The following is an 18,321-nucleotide window of genomic DNA, read 5'->3' on the forward strand; positions in this document are numbered from 1 at the left end:
TCGGATACCTAACAGATAATTTTTGGACTTGGCTTGATAGCTGAAGTTCTGGTTTCTGCAGGTTCTGGTTTCCTTCTACGCGATTACGTGAGAAGGTATGCGATCGCGTAGGGTTAATTGGGAAGCTGAAATTTTGTGCTATGCGACCGCGTGGGCAAGTACGCGATCGCGTAGGTTTGGCAAGTTGTGCTATGCAAACGCATGACATAGACTGCGTTCGCAAAGAGGAAACGAGGTAGAACCTGGTCCACGCGCTTAACCCTTCGCGATCGCATGGATGAGTCTGCGATCGCATAGGTCTAGGAATGCTGTATTTCGAGATCGCGTGGAGTTATCCACGATCGCATAAGCTTAATTCTAGGCAACTTTATTTTGTTCTTCGCGATCGCGGGCCTTTGGCCGCGATCGCATAGAAGAAAAAACCTGGGCATAAAGTTTAAGTTCTGAAAATGGGATTTCGTCCCATTTTCCATTTTTAACGATTTGGAGCTCTTATTGAGATGATTTTTGAGAGATTTTCGGAGAAAATATCGAGGTAAGTGTTCTTAACCCAATCTTGGTTAGATTACCCGAATCCATCACTGTTTTTAACAATTAATTGGTGATTTAAGTTGGAAAAATTTTAAAACCCTCTTGGATAGATTTGAGGATTTGAGGGTCGAACTGTTATAGGAATTTAGTCATTTTGGTATGGTTAGACTCGTGGTGAATGAGCGTTCATATTTCGTAACTTTTTCCGGATTCTGAGATGTGGGCCCCACGGAAAACTTTTGAATTAATTTCGGATTTTTAATGAAAAATGTAGTATTTTCTTACGAAATTGATTCTATAATTTTTGTTGACTATGTCAAATTAATTATGACTAGATTCGAGTCGATCAGAGTCAAAAAATCGAGGAAATGGCATACTACTTGGTTAAATTATAGTAAGTCGAGGTAAGTGACTTGTCTAACCTTGTGTGGGAAAAATATCCCCTAGGATTGGTATTGAAGTGATAAATTAAAATATGTTGAAAGTCGTGTATACGTGGTGACGAGTGTGTACACGGGCTAAATGTGAAAGATTATGTCTTTAAATTGTGTAGATCGCTATTGCATATTAATTAAATAATTTTACCTTGTTATATTCTTCACCATTGATTTAAATATTTATACTTTAAATTTGCTTGACCTTTTCCTGCTAATTGTTTTACCTGTTTAGTTAAAACTTGATTTCTTTTATTCTGTGCATTATTTGAAGGTGATTTTCTTTAAATTAAATATTATTAATATGAATTATTTGACATTTTAAATTTGGTATTGAAGCAACGTATTAAAATTTTGAAATATTATTTTGTTATGTTGTTTATTCCCGAATATTTTTTGAGATTTTCGTGCTCATTGTGATGGAGCCGTGAGCTCTTTATTGTGAAAAAACATTATTGTTGGATTATTTTGGCATGAGCCGTGAGCTCTTTATTATGGAAAAACATTATTGTTGGATTATTTTGGCATGAGCCGTGAGCTCTTTATTATGAAAAAATATTGTTGTTGATTTATTTTGGCAAATTGAAATATTTGGGCACTTGAGGTGCAAATTGTGATATATTGTGATATTGATACGTATGCGGTGGTATAAGGTATGGGTATTGAAACACATGCTGTGAGATAAGAGTGGCTTGATACGCGTGGCTAGTAGGGGAAATTACTAAAAGTCATGCGGTGTGATAAGGATGGCTAAAACGCGGGATGCTATTTCGGGAAAAATATTTTCTTCAAAATAAATTATGAAGGCTCCCGCGGTGGTATAAGGAAAATGAGATATTGTGAATTTATTAATGATTTGGGACTACGATGCAGTACCTCGGGAGTGTCCTTGTGGATATTGATTTATGGCCGTAGTTGCATTTGATTATTGTTGTGATTTTCTTAAAATTCAAAAGAATTCTGTTTCGTTTCTGCGAGATATTGATTGCCATTATTTGGTGTAATTAAATGGTGACATACTACTTAACTCATTTCCATTGTAATTTTATCTTATTATATTGTTAAACATTTTACCATGCCATTATTATTTTTCAGTAGGGCCTGACCTGACCTCGTCACTACTCTACCGAGGTTAGGCTTGGCACTTACTGGGTACCGTTGTGGTGTACTCATACTACGCTTCTGCACATCTTTTTGTGCAGATCCAGGTACATCTTATCAGACTAGACATCAGTAAACTAGCTGCACGAGGAGACTTCGAGGTATATCTGTCAGCGTCCGCAGACTCCGGAGTCCCCTTCTATCTTACTATGTTGTCTTCCTTATTTACTTTAGACTCTGATGTATAGAGACATAGAGAATAAATTCTTAGAAGCTTGTGACTTATTTCTACCGGGCTTTTGGGATTTAAAATTGTTTGAATTGTAGTTTATTTATTTCAGATATCTATTATTATTCCGCATTTATAGGCTTACCTAGTCTTAGAGACTAGGTGCCATCACGACCTCCTACGAAGGGAATTTGGGGTCGTGACACTGGGCCACACTCTCCCTAATGCAGAAAAAAGAAGTGATATTCATACTTCCAACGATGCCAATGATGGGTTACATATTGAGGAACCTGGTACCTCCCATCCTGAAACCCAAGTGTCTAACTAGAAGTACAAGAGGTCGCATCCTCTTCAAAATGTAATCACTACTTTGGATTCCGATATTCAAACTAGATCTAAGGCAAGAAACATGTTTGCTATCTCAGCTTTCTTGTCTAAAATTGAGCCGAAAATATATCAAGGAAGCATTAAAAGATGATGTCTGGATTGCTGCTATGCAAGAGGAGCTCCATCAATTTGAGAGTCACAAAGTGTGGCAGCTGGTTCCTCGGCCCTTAGTTAGATCAGTTATTGGAACTAGGTGGGTAGTCAAAAACAAGCTTGATGAGTTTGACAATACAAAAAGAAATAAAGTCAGGCTGGTGGTCCAAGGCTATAATCAAGAAGAAGGAATTGACTATGATGAAACTTTTGCTCCAGTTGCAAGAATGGAAGCCATCAGAATTCTCATTGCTTTTGCATCTCATATTTAATTCAAATTGTTCCAAATGGATATTAAAAGTGCATTTATGACCGGATATTTGAAGGAGGAAGTTTTAGTCAATCAACCACTTGGTTTTGAATGCCATGAACATTCCGAACATGTCTTCAAGCTTGACAAGGCTTTATATGGATTGAAGTAGGCCCCCCGTTCTTGGTATGAAAGACGGTCCAGGTTCCTTCTGGAAAATGGCTTCACTAGAGGAAAAATTAACAACACTCTTTTTTGAAGAAACGAGGGAGGAACTTGCTGATTGTGCAGGTCTATGCTGATGATATTATTTTTGGTGCAACAAATGATTACGTGTGAGGAGTTTGTAAAGCTTATGGGAAGTGAGCTTGAGATGAGCATGGTGGGGGAACTAAACTTCTTCCTTGGGCTACAAGTAAGGCAAACCTCTAAAGGAACTATGTTAAGTCAGCAGAAGTACATTAAGGAGCTTCTATAATGATTCGAGATGGAAAGCTCAAAGACCGTTGATACTCCTATTGCTACTGCCACTCGTCTAAACATAGACGAACCTGGTTCCCCTGTAAATGAAACTATGTATCGGGGTATCATTGGATCACTTTTATACCTAGTAGCCAGCAGACCTGGCATTTTATTTAGTGTTGGATTATGTGCTAGATTCCAATCAAGTCCTAAAGAATCTCATTTGAAAGCTGCTAAGAGAATTCTTAGTTATCTCAAAGGAACGTAGGACCTGGTCCTCTATTATCCCTCAGGAGATAATTTTGACTTAATTGGGTATGCTGAAGTTGATTATGCTGGTTATCTGGTGGATAGAAAGAGTACATCTAGAATGGCACATTTTTCTGGGCTCATGCTTGATTTCATGGACTATAAAGAAACAAAACTCTGCGGCTCTCTCTACTGTAGAAGCTGAATATGTGGCAGCTGCCTCCTGTTGTGCCCAGTTGATGCGGATCAAGCAACAACTAGAAAACTTTAGTGTATTCTCTGATTGTGTGCCACTTTTGTGTGACAACAAAAGTGCTCTTAATATGGTAAAGAACCCGGTTCAGCATAAGAGGACAAAAAATATTGATGTGCGACATCATTTCCTAAGGGACAATGTTGGAAAAGGACTCATATGTATGAAGTTTTGCAAAACAGAGGACCAGTTAGTAGATATCTTCACTAAAGCACTGAGCAGAGAGCATTTTGAAAGAAACCGACTGGAGTTGGGTTTGATCAAGCTGAAGTGAAAACTTGGTCCCTCGATGATTTGCTATGAAAGGATGGTAAGGTGAATTGCTAAAAAGTATTTTTTGGCAATTTCTAACTCAATTTTATACCATTACAAGCAGTGCCCGCCCTGGTTCAAATACCATTTTATCCTACCTCGCTCACCGCCCCTCAGGCTTAAAAGCCTTTTGATAGAAGGTGCTGTCTTTGGTACTACTATTATTTTACACGATCCAGGAACTTCCATAACGTTGGCGTGGAAGAGTTACAGTATACCAAGGGTGGTCAGACGAACACCCTTCCCGAAAAATTATACCGAATATGTAGGTAAAATACTGCTCTATATGGAGATATAATATGTTTTGAACACCCTTCGCTCAACTAGTCGGCTTAGTCCAGCGGTTAAATGGTGTTCATAAAGTCACAAATAGTGTAGTCGGGCGCTGGTTCGATTCTCAGTAGCACTTCACTTGTAGGATTTTTTAGCATTTTTAGGTTTGATTCTTAGTAGCTTTATTAACATTGGCTAAAGGGGCCTACTCTTTCATTTTGAAAGAACTACGCTAATACACCAACCCAATTGGATTTCCAACTGGTGTGTCCTTGACTTTTCCTTTTTTATTCAATTTTTTTTAAAATAAATAAATCTTAAAACTAATTGTTTTAATTAAAAACTACTGACTTATTAAGAAAAATCCTAAAAGTGGTTCGATTCTAGGTTGAATTTGTAGATACTAAAATTTTAACAGATCAAGATAAATCCTAAATTCACGACAACTCTTGAAATATTAGGAGTTTATTAGGGTTACTTGGTGGCTACTCCACCCAAACCTTAATTCATGCCTATAAATAAGGCTACATGTGTCCTTCAAAGATGATCTCGGTAATTCCATAAACTCTCGGAATATGCACAAAGAGATCATATATGAGATCTCCGAAATTCCATGAAACTCTTGGAATATTCATTAAGTGATCAAAAACATGTCAAATATGTCTTGCTTAAAGTCCCACGTTCAAGAAATACGCCGCTAAGGCCCTCGAATCACGTAGAATAAATCGTAGGGAATAATCAAGGGATAAATAGAGTTGTAACCTGCAATGTTTATCAATAAAATCCTTTTTTCTTTATAGTTGTTTGTGATTGCAGTTTTATTTTTCTCTACATAAATTTGTTGCAAACAAATTGGCATGCCTAGTGGGACCAGTTCTACCCTTCATCTCTTCCTCCTGCAAATCAAAAACTTCAAGTTTCAAGATTATCTGTTGGGATGGTCGGGTATTTCAAGTCTCGTCTTCAAGTTTCAGCAAGCCTACACCTCAACAAACCTTGAAGTATGGGGCATTTGTAGACACTGAAATTTTAACAGATCAAGATAAATCCTAAATTCAAGACAACTCTTGAAATATTAGGAGTCTATTAGGGTTACTTGGTAGCTACTCCACCCAAACCTTAATGCATGCCTATAAATAAGGCTACATGTATCCTTCAAAGACGATCTCGGCAATTCCATAAACTCCTAGAATATGCATAAAGAGATCAAATATACGATCTCCAAAATTTCAGTAAAATCATGGAATATTTGTTAAGAGATCAAAGGCATGTCAAATATGTCTTGCTTAAAGTTCAAGCAATATTCAAGATCCAAATGGAGTGTTGCTACACGCTTCTTGATCATCAAATACATCAAGGAGATGCATATCATGCATCCTACGTTCGAGAAATATGCCGCTTAAGCCCTCGAATTACGGATAACAAAATGGAGAAAAGAATCAAGGGATAAACAGAATTATGACCCGCAATATTTATCAATAAAATCTTTTTTTTTCTTTATAGTTGTTTGTGATTGCAGTTTTATTTTTCTGCATAAAATTTATTGCAAACAGAATTCACTTCTCTTTCCCTTTCTTTTTGGGTATGTTCGTTCACTAACAAATTTTGGCCCGTTTTGGAGCAAATAATGGCTTTTTAGTGTTGAATATTGCGTAGTTTGATTTTAAATTTTTGGTACACTTATTCATAAAATAATTATTTATCTATTCAAAGTTTGAACACCCTTCGTGAAATTCCTGGCTACGCCACTGGTTACAGGTAAACACACATGGCAATTACAGGACGAACAAGTAGCTAATGACATTGCATATTTTTTGAAGGATGATGCTCTTATTTTCAAAATTTGTCAGGGAACCTGGTTCCCATGACTCAGGTTAGTAGTTCCTCCTACACTCAGACCTCATGGAATCCCGGCACAGCCATGAAACCTGTCGGGGCTGGCACAGTTGCAGGCTCCTCATCCTACTCCTCAACAATAGTATCCTCCACTGGATCCATTGGTGGTAAAATGGGAGCAACCCTAGGGCGCCCTCATCCTCCGACTGTAGCTGGAGATCCCCCCCGCCTCTGCCTCGACCTCTAGCAATGGGGGAAGCAGCCCCTCATCCTCCTTGAACATCCGCCGCGCGCGTTCTCACCATCTGTGAGAGATCAATAGAAAGATACTTAGCACAATATCAACTGCACGATAGGAGATGAAGAATGAGAAGTTTTCTAACATACTATAGCCTTTCGAAGATAAGTACGGACGCCTTCGCACCGATCCGCAAGAATCTACTAGGCATGCTCATGACTCGTGAGACCTATGTGAACCTAAACCTCTGATACCAAGCTGTCACGACCCAATTCTATAATATGCCACGACTACACCTTATGCCGCCGTTAGGCAAGCCCACAAGTTAAACTACTGTTTACTTACCCCTTTTAAACATTGTTAAAACAGAAGTTTTTCCTTTTTAGAGAACAATTTAAACTACATTTCATGCAACCGTAACATCTCTTTGAAACAAAGTACCATCATAATAAGAACAACCATGGTGGTGAAAGAAATGATAGATATAGCAGTACATAAATGCTAAAGATACCCCAAAGCCCGGCGTCACAAGTGCATGAGCAATCTAGGGGATATACAAAATACTACAACTATTGTCTGAAAGTAATAAACAAAATCATAAATAAGCTAGAGGGAGACTCCGGTGCTGCAGATTGTAGCAAGGAAAGCAACTCACCAAGTCCCCGGAATGATCGTCTACGCGCCCGTGTGACCACTGGCAGTACCTGTCTCAGATCCTGCACATTTAGTACAGAAGTGTAGCATGAGTACATAAACAATATGTACCCAGTAAGTATCTAGTCTAACCTCGAAGAAGTAGTGACGAGAGGTTGACTTAGACACTTACTACTGTAACAACCCGACCAGTTGTTTTGCTTTCTAGAACCCTGTTCTCCTAAATAAGACTTCCCGTGCATGTTTTTAATATTTTATGACTTGTGGGGACGTATCACATCACCAATATATCATAACTGCCGTGAAGGCGCTAACTTAATTATACCCAAACCAGAATCCGCTTCGTTTATTAAGCATGAAGTTGCCGAGGCGAACAACCTTATCTCATATGAATAGTGGTACTCAGTACTGCCGAGGCAAACAGCCTGATCCTATAAGAATAGTGTTACCATCATACTGCGAGGCGAACTGCCCGATCCCATAAGAGTAGAGAAATTTACCTCGCTCGCGGAAGTACTTGTGAGACGAGAAGACATGGATTTTTCATAGTTTTTTTAAGTATTCCCTAGTTTTCTGAAATAAGAAGCTAAGTCGAACTTTCTAATTTAAATCCCAATCTCAGCTCTAATCAAGACAATTAATACACATGATAGGTATAACAGTACAATTAAAAGCATGAGGTAAATCTAAGTCTACTGGTACATAGCATGAAATATAGCTACGTACGGACTCTCGTCACCTCATGCGTATGTAGCTCCCCACACAAGTAACACACAACAATAATACGCCTAAAGGGATATGTTCCCTCTTAAAAGGTTAGGAAAGAGACTTACCTCAATTCCAAGTCATCAATCTAGCTCTCCAACCCCACTAGAACCCTTCAAACGACGCCGAGGACTCCGAATCCATCAAAAGACATATAAACTAGTGAATATATGCTCAAAAGTTCATATTTTAGCTCTTATAATGGTTACCCAACTGTCACGACCCGCAATTCCCACCGTCGGGACCGTGATGGCGCATAATATTTCACTTGCTAGGCAAGCCATGAGAATCATTAAACCAATCCTTATTCCATTCAGTGATTAACAGCAAATTAACTAAGATGAAATATAGTGAGCGCGGAATAATATCAAAATTTTATTAACTACTACCACCCGGATCTGGAGTCACAATTTACGAGCATTCTAGAATTCACTACAGGTAATAGTCTGAAAGAAATACAACTGTCTGAATGAAAGAAACAGTAGAACAGAAAAGATAGACGGGGACTTCAAGGTCTGTGAATGCACAGATCTACCTTGAGTCACCGGATAGCTGTCCAATAGCAAAATCTCGATCAACCCGAGCCGGTACCAAAATTTGCAAAGAAAGTGCAGAGTGCAGTATTAGTACAACCGACCCCATGTACTGGTAAGTGTCGAGCCTAACGTCGACGAAGTAGTGACGAGGCTAAGGAAAGGCACCTACAAATCAACCTGTATAATTTAACAATGTATATACAAATAACAATAATGAAGAGCTAGACAGGAAATATCGGGAGGGGGAAACATGCTGGGGGAAATACGAGATAAGGAACTAAAGCAGAATGATAACTGGAACAACCAATATACTATGAATCAACAGAAACAACGAATACCGTAAAAGAAAAATGCATGGCATCACCCTTCGTGCTTTTACTCTCAACTCACCATAAAAACAATAGAAACGGCACGGCATCACCCTTCGTGCATTAACTCTCATATCATGGCACGACATCACCCTTCGTGCATTAACACTCACAATTCACAATATGGAACGGCCTCACCCTTCGTGTATTTACACTCACAATATGGTACGACATCACCCTTCGTGCATTAACACTCACAATATGGCACGACATCACCCTTCGTGCATTAACACTCACAATATGGCACGGCATCACCCTTCGTGCATTAACACTCTTTCTTACCATAATGCAATGAATAAATAACAACATGGAGATAGAATAATAAGTACAAGCTTTACTTAAACATTTGATTCCACAATATCAATCTCAACTTTGAAATAAATACTTAATTATTACTAGAAGATCCGTAAGCACGATAAGAACGATTAATTTAACGACATTAGACTAAACCTGTAGCAATTAGGCATGGGAAAGAGACAATATAAGAAAAACGGGAGAAACAGGGAAACCAGGTAAATTGGCGGCGCATAAGTACTCGTCACCTTACATATACGCCGCTCACATGAATTTCACATAGCAAATAATCTGAGGTTCCTAATTCCCTCAAGTCAGGGTTAACCACGACACTTACATTGTTCCGAAGGCCACTTAATTCTCAATCACAACTTTTCCTCTAGAATTCACCTCCAAACCACTCGCATCTATTCAGAAATGACTCAATAATATCAAATATTGCTAAAAGAATCAATTATATTGCATAAATTAAATTTCCCACATTTTCCTCCAAAAAGTCAAAAATCGACCCCGGGCCCGCTTGGTCAAAACCCGAGGTTCAGACCAAAATCCATTTACCCATTCACCCCCGAGCCCGGATATATAATTGGTTTTGGAATCCGACGTCAAATTGAGGTCTAAATCCCCAAATTTCTGAAATCCCTAGTTTCTACCCAAATCCCTAATTCTACCATGAAAACTCTAGATTTTAGGTTGATAATTCATGAAATGTAATGGGTAATTGAAAGAAAATGGTTTAGAATCACTTACCAACACTTTGGGAAGAAAATATCTCTTGAAAATCGCCTCTAGCCCGTTTAGTTTTTGAAAAGTGAAGAAATGGCTTAAGTCCCATTTTGGGACTGTTTTATGAACTGGGCAATAGTGTTCATCGCGTTCGCGAGGACACTGTCGCGTTCGCGAAGAGCAGAGTTGCCAAGCTTACGCGTTCGCGAGTCCCCCTTCGCGTTCGCGAAAGCTACCCCCCTGGCCTTCGCATTCGCGAGACCTTGCTCGCGTTCGCGATGAAGGAAAGAGTGACCCCTCTCCCAGGTCCCTAACAATACGCGTTCGCGATGAGCTGGTCGTGTTCGCGAAGGGTAAAGCCCCCATCGCTTCGCGTTCGCGACCAAGCCTTCGCATTCGCGAAGAGTAAAAACTCACCCTAACCAGCTTACCCTTCGCGTTCGCGAGAGTTCCTTTGCGAACGCAAAGAGGAACATACCAGAACAGCTGCTGCAGCAAAAATATCAGATTTTCCAAGTTCAAAACATCCCGTAGCCTATCCAAAACTCACCCGAGCCCTCGGGGCTCCAAACAAAACATGCACACAAGTCTAAAAAAATCATACGAACTCACTCGCGCAATCAAATTTCCAAAATAACACCTAGAACTATGAATTTAGCACCAAATCCAATGAAATGTTCAAGAACACTTTAAAATTTCTATTTTCTCAACTGGACGTCCGAATCGCGTCAAACCAACTCCGTTTCTCACCAAATTTCACAGACAAGTATTAAATATTATAATGAACCTGTACCGGGCTCCAGAACCAAAATACGGACCCGATACTAACAATGCCAAACATCAATCAATTCTTAAAGACATTAGATTTTCAGACTTTTAATTTTCATCAAAAAATCATAACTCGAGTTAGGGACCTCCGAATTCGATTCCGGGCATACGCCCAGGTCCCATATTTCGATACGGATCCACCGAGACCATCAAAATATGGATCCAGACCCGTTTACCAAGAATGTTGACCAAAGTCAACTAAAATTAACTTTTAAGGTAAAAATTCTTATTTTCATCAATTTTCAACATAAAAGCTTTCCGGAAACCCGCCCGGACTGTGCACCCAAATCAAGGCTTAAGAGTGCAGAATCGAGAGATTTTTAAGGCTTAAGAGTGCAGAATCGAGTTCTAAAATATAAGATGACCTTTTGGGTCATCACACCAACCCAATTTGAAAGATTAATGAAATTCACCCCCGAGCCCACGTGCCCGGATCTCGAAACATTTCGAATGTAATTGTTACACATGAACTCCTGAACTCAAATATATAATTTTCTCCCATTTCCACCCCCAAATTCGTGATCAAATCCCAAATTTTCCAAAACCATAGGTTCTTCATAAATCTCACAAGTTTTCATAATTTTTCCATGTTCAATCTACCTAAAATCCGCATAATTAACTTGAAAATGTGTGGAGGTTACTTACCTTAGGATGTTGATGTGAATCCATCTCAAATGTGCTCTCAAAATCGCCCAACACCAAGAAAATATGAGGAAAAATGGCCTAAGTCTCGGATTTAAAACCCATCACTGCCCAGCGACTTCCGCTTCTGCGAACCTAGGGTCGCACTTGCGGAAAATGCATCGCAGGTGCGGTTCTCACTAAGATTGCCCAAGTACGCATCTGCGGAGAAACATGCGCACCTGCGCATCCTCTTCTGCGGAAACTGTTTGCACTTATGCACTCACGCCTGTGGAGAAATTTGCGCTTCTGTGACCCAAGGCCTTCCTGGCCTCGCCCGCATCTGCGACAATTTTCCTCGCACTTGCGAGCTCGCAGATGCGGATAACACTTTGCTTCTATGACCACTTCTTAGCCTACACTAGGCCGCTTCTGCGAGCCTGCACCTGCGGCCAATTCCACACAGGTGCGATCGCACCAGACCTGAGGCCACCAGCGGTCCCCCTTGTCCAAAATAGAGACCATTTCTAATCCGTTTCGCATCCGGGGCCCCCTGGACCCTATACAATTACATTCACGCATCCAACAACATAATATGGACTCGCTCGCGTCATCAAAACACCAAAATAACATCAAACCCCACGAATTGGACGCCCAAAATGCATGAATTTAACATGAAACTCAAAAACTTCTAAAAACACTTCCGCGCGTTCGATTCTTATCAAATCAACTCGGAATGACGCCAAATTTTGCGTGCAAGTCATAAATCACCATACAGAACTATCCCCAGGCTCGGAATCCTAAACAGACCTCGATAACACCATAATCTACTCCAAACCAAACTTAAAGAACTTGAAAAACCTTCAATGCACCAACTTTCAATATTAGGCGCCAAAACGCTTCCGGATCATCTGAAACCCGATCCAAACACATGCCCAGGTCCAAAATTATCATATGAACCTATTGGAACCGTCAAATCCCAGTTCTGATGTCGTTTACTCAAAACGTTGACTCAAGTCAAACTTAACCATTATAGGCCACTATTAAGGAACTAAGTGTCTCGATTCCAATCCGAGCCCTTCCAAACCTAAACCAACCATCCCCGCAGGTCATAAAATAGTAAAGACATATACGGGGAGTCTTAATTAGGGGAGCGTAGATCTAGAAAGCAAAATGACCGGTCGGATCATTATATTTACTAATAAATTATTATAAACTATAAGCATAATCTTTATAATAATTATATTAACTAATTACTTTTAATAAACTATAAGCATATATTTTATTCACACATATATATAATTAATCAATCATAATATAAAAATAAAGGAATATATATGAGACGTTTATTTTATTCGAATTCCACGTTTCGTCTTATATATTCATTCGTTTTATAACTAATTACAAATCACATAGATTAATAAATATCGGTCAAGATGTTTTACCTTTTGTATTCATCTATCTAAGTTAATTTTAAGTTATAATGAGTCATTTCACACACACACACACACACACATTATATTGTAATTGATGATCACACATACATTACTACACACGAAAACTTGATCAATTGATGAATTGGTAAACCAATATTATTCTATTTTAAATATGTTTAGTCGATTGTTATATTAACTCGTTTACTTAATGCTAATAACTTCTTTCTTTCATTTAATTTATGATACATATATACATGTCAAAGAAGTTTAGTATTGTTCTATATTTTATTCATTCATAACTAATGATGCATGACATAGATTAAACGATATAGGCCAAGACGTTTTGTTTTTAATATTCATCGATGCATCTAAGTATGCTATAAGTCGATGAATCAATTTACAAATAGATATATTTGATGATGATCAATTATATATACTAATTAGATTATTGCTTCTTCACAAGTCTATCCCTAAAAAAACTCGACCCTGTAGCCTTAAAATTTCCGTATTTCTTTTCGGCTATATATATATATATATATATATATATATATATATATATATATATATATATATATATATATATATACACACACACTTCGTTGTACTACTTTAACTATATATAGCTTGTTATAGTATATGTTAGTGTATTTATTATTTGTGTTACAAAATAAAGTGTTAATGGATTATATTTATATTATTTAGAAAGTAAATTTTAATGTGATTTAAAAGCTTGACCATGTTTGACCTATGAATCGACAAAAGTTGGTCAGTTATTTTCCAGAAATTACAGCTACCGACCAAAGTTGGTCGGTAAAATCTTCTCCCGTAATAACCGACCGACTTTGGTCGGTAACTTCAACTATAAATTATATAAAATATTTTAAATATTAATATAATTATTAAAATTTAAAAATGTGGGTCCACCTAACCGATCAATGTTGGTCGGTAATCAAAAAAGTGCTTTGACTAAGCAAGTCTAACAATTGCGGTCAAATATTTGAGCAATTGACCGATCGATTTTGGTCGGTATGTAATTAATTTGTTTTGATAGTTTCCGTCTACCTTGGATGGTTTTTGGTCATTTTTTTTTTACCAACCAACGTTGGTCGGTAGGCCTCGGTCGGATTTTACCGGATTTCTAGTAGTGATTGAAAGGGAGGAAACAGGTTCTTAGGGGGAATATGGGTATTCTGCAGGGGAAACAATGTGGAGATCTGGTTTGCAGGGGGAATATCAATTCCAAGTTTGTCATCATCAAAAAGGAAAAAATTGATAAGTTGTATTTTTTTATTTTGATGATTTAACAAACTTCATAAGCGAACCAGATAGGGAACCTCATATAATTGGTTCCTCCGCGTTCAGAGCAACAAGTCAAATGTCTGGTACAAGTCTCAATGAAATTAGATAAGGGAACAAATAGAGATCAGTTCCTTCGGTTACAGTACAAGTCATCTCTTACAGCTTTTAAAGTTGCTGCACTGCACACGCAATAGTACAACAGCACTGTTGAAGTATGCCATGTACCAGACACTCCCTTGCATCATTTTTGATGACCTCACTTATAAATTACCAACACGAGGCAATGGATTACACACACTTTCGAAACCTAAATATTTATTTACTCTCAAGTGTGTAGCCGCCTTCATTCTCCAAGAGCATTGAAGAACAAAACATCAACATAACAAAGGACCAGATCCCAACATTGATTACATCATGTGTCCTTTAGTATTGTTGCGTCCTTGTTCATATTATTCACTTGTAATTCCTACTCCGCTTTTTAGAAGCATTTCGTAGGACTAGAGTTAGTCAAGTGGTTAGCTTTGTAATAGAGTTATTACAAAGAGGCTCGCAATATAGTTATTGTGAGTAGGTGACGGATTAAGAGTTTAATTCCTAGATTACAATAGGTTGTAATCTAAAGTTTGCTCAGTTAGTGAAATTGAAATCCTACCAGTGTAAGTCGTGGTTTTTAATCCCGTGAGCTGGGAGTTTTTCACGTAAATATCTTGTGTTATTTACTTATTGTTGTGTTCTGTGGGAACTGATAGAGAATCAGGTTCTCTATACAGTTTGATAGACTCTTAGTTTACATCAAATACCATAAGCATCAAATGTGTCATCGACAATTGAAATCATTGCAATGGTTTTAGCGAGCATGACATGAGCATGAGAATATGGAGGCTCAAAATATACTCCTACTGTCCAAAAATAACATTCAACTGCTCTATCTCTTGCATATGGAAGTGTTATCATGAAATCCAAATCTTTCCACCACCTGCATATATAACCAGCGCTAAACATCAAAACTTGAGAAACAACAAAAGGTTTATCTTTTATATCCAATAGAAAATATAACCATACCTTAATACTTCAGCAAGTTCTCTTTTGTGCGACATCTGGAGCAAGTTGAAATCCAATTTGGCAAATCGAAGTAACACATTGTTCTTCGATTGTTCCTTCTCGTAGAATGATGAGATGAAGAATTGGGTCACAACTCGAGGAATGCCCTTATGTAGAGATTGCTCAAGGGCATGTGTCACTTGCTCCCTAAGTGGAGATTTCAAATGTGGAGCTGCAATCTCAAGATGAGTTGTGGAAAAAGCAAGTGCGTCTTCTAAGATGTCTTCACCATGATTCTTTACATGTGATGATTCATACAAGCTCAATAATCTTAAGACATCACTCGCAAGAGACTCCTTGAATTTTCAATTTTCATCTTGGAATCTGCTGAAAACTTCTGATTTTTCAAGGAAGAATACTCGGGATTAATTAGCCTTCTTGCAAATGAAACTAATAATTTGAACAACATTAAACTCGTGTTTTCATGATCGTCTCACAAGGAGAAATGTTGTAACCATGATGCCTGACCAATCGAAATTGAAGAGCAAAAGTGCATAAACCTACCATTGTAGTCATCATCACCCTCAAAGTTTCTATTTCCATTGTAAATGTGTTCCAAAATCTCATCGATTTCTTTATCAAAGTGGTAGGCTATGCCAAGGCGTTCAATAGTGTCAATCAAATTCAATGTTTCAGCCAACTTCTGTCTAGTAGCTAATAAAATGCTCCTTGTTTGTTCCTTCAATGCTTCAATCTCTTGAGCATCTTTTTCTGCAACCTATAAGTGCATTCCAACGCAAACGAGACATTGGCCTTGCATGCAATTAAGAAGAAACTATATGTAAAGAAAAGATGATGAACGTAAACTTGATTATCAATGGAGAAAGAATGGAAACGATCGCCCCAAACACTAGGAGAGAAGTTGGCGACAGGGCGAACAATCTCTTCTTTAGCTGTGAGACCATTGCTAATTGATTTATACTTGTAGTATTTTCTTTCCTCAAAAGATTAAGAGAATTTTGGTTCTTCTATATTGGAAAAAAGTAACTTTAAGATGATAGACTGATGACCCAAATCGAAGAGAAGGCATAAGTATTTATAATGGTAAAAAGTTACAATCTACCGTAAGAGATTTTTGACTTTAAGCGCAAAGCCACCTTATAATCTTATTTCCCTTTTCAATATTTACTAATTTTAGGGTACGTGCTTTGCACGTGTACCCTATATTAATGAGTATACAATTTTAAAATAAAATAATATATATATATATATATATATATATATATATATATATATATATATATATATATATATATATATATATATATATATATATAATTAAATAATATATTTGAGTTATAGAATAGGATCTATAAAAAATAACATCTCTACCTCACACAAGGTAGAGGAAAGGTTTGCACATAACCCGCCCTCTCCAGACCTCACTTGTGGGATCATATTGGATATGTTGTTATTATTGTATTAAATTACTAAACAAAAAATTAAGGAAAAACATATAAGTTCTTAAACATGTTGGAGGTTAATCTCATTTAGCTAGTTAGCTCCATAAATAATTGATAATACAAAATCTTAAAAATTAATTAATATTGAGTTAATACATTATAAGGAATAACGTAAATATAGGGAGCTGTTATTCATTGGAGTTGTTATAAAAATAAAGAAAAATAATAATGATAACATTTTTAATATCTTTTGTATTATGTCTGTTTGCAACAAATTTTCGTTGTACGAAAAATAAACTGCAACAAAAATAAAATGAAGAAAAAGAGATTTTACTGATAAATATTTGTGAGTACAATTCTATGTATCCATTGATTCTTCTCTCTGAAATTATCCGTGATTCGAGGGCTTGAGAAGCGTCTTTCTCGAATGTAGGACGATGCAGACCTCCTTGTGATGTATTTAATCACCAAGAATGTAACGACCTGACTTGTCGTTTTGAGTATTTATGCTCCTTTCAACTATTTGAACTCTTGAATAACTTCATATGATGTATTATGACTTGTGTAAATCGTCGGTTTCGGTTTTGAAGTATTTCGGAATTAGTTCGGAAGAATGAATTTCATGTTTGAAGCTTTAGGTTGGAAGAGTTGACCAAGTTTGACTTTTTTATATTCAACCTCGGATCGGAGTTTTGATGATTCCGCTAGGTCCGGATGGTGATTTTGGACTTGGGCGTATGCCCGGAATTTCTTTTGGATATTTCTAGAATGTTTCGATACCAATTGGCGAAAGTTGGAAATTGAAGGGTTTGAATGTTCATAAGTTTGACCAGGAGTTGACTTTGATGATATCGGGTTCGGATTGTAGTTCCAGAAATTTCAGTAGCTTCTCTATGTCATTCCGCATTGATTTGATATGCTTCGATACACGTTTTGGAAGTTGGAAGATTCATAGTTCATTAAGTTCTGTGTGAGATGCGATTCATGATTTTGATGTTGTTAGGTGTGATTTGAGGCCTTGAGTAGGTCCGTGTTATGTTATAGGACTGGTTCGTATATTTGGACGGGGTCCCAAGTGGCTCGGGTGTATTTCGGGATGAGGTTTGAACGAGTTTAGGAATTTCGGCACTCTGATGAGGTTCTGGAACAGTTAAAAGTGCGGAAGGTACATTTTGGAGTGCTGAGGCAAAGCCTCATGTGCGGACCGCAGAGGAAATGTGCAGACCGCAGAAGAAATGTGTGGACCGTAGAGATCCTTTTTGCGGCCGCAGAAAGGAAAATCTACATGTTTGATGGTCTGACTTCGGAAGCTTATATCTTTTAATATATAAGGAATGTAGAGATGATCCGAAAACGAAAGTTGTAGCGTTTTGAGTTTAGTTTTCAGAAATATAAACCATTCATTATTTGGATATTTGTACCAAACGTTATGGTCAATTTACTGAAGCCTAGTAGTGCAGTCACCGCTGAAGTGCGACCGCACAATTTGTATTGCGGCGGCGGAACCTGGAATGTGCGGACCACACAAAAAATATGCGGTCAGCACATTGGGAGATAAGATTGGTACCATATAAACGAGGGTTTCATATCATTTTTTTATTTTTGGACTTTGGAAGCTCGGTTTGTGGCGAGTTTTCGTGGG

General features: G+C 37.7%; 1 pseudogene; it reads right to left on the minus strand.

Moving 5' to 3' along the window:
- The window catches only part of LOC107780298 (5-epi-aristolochene synthase-like), a 57,341-nt pseudogene that overhangs the window by 13,821 nt on the left and 25,199 nt on the right, over positions 1–18,321 (minus strand).

The sequence above is a fragment of the Nicotiana tabacum genome, chromosome 13 (assembly GCF_000715075.1).
Source record: "Nicotiana tabacum cultivar K326 chromosome 13, ASM71507v2, whole genome shotgun sequence".
Lineage (NCBI taxonomy): Eukaryota > Viridiplantae > Streptophyta > Magnoliopsida > Solanales > Solanaceae > Nicotiana > Nicotiana tabacum.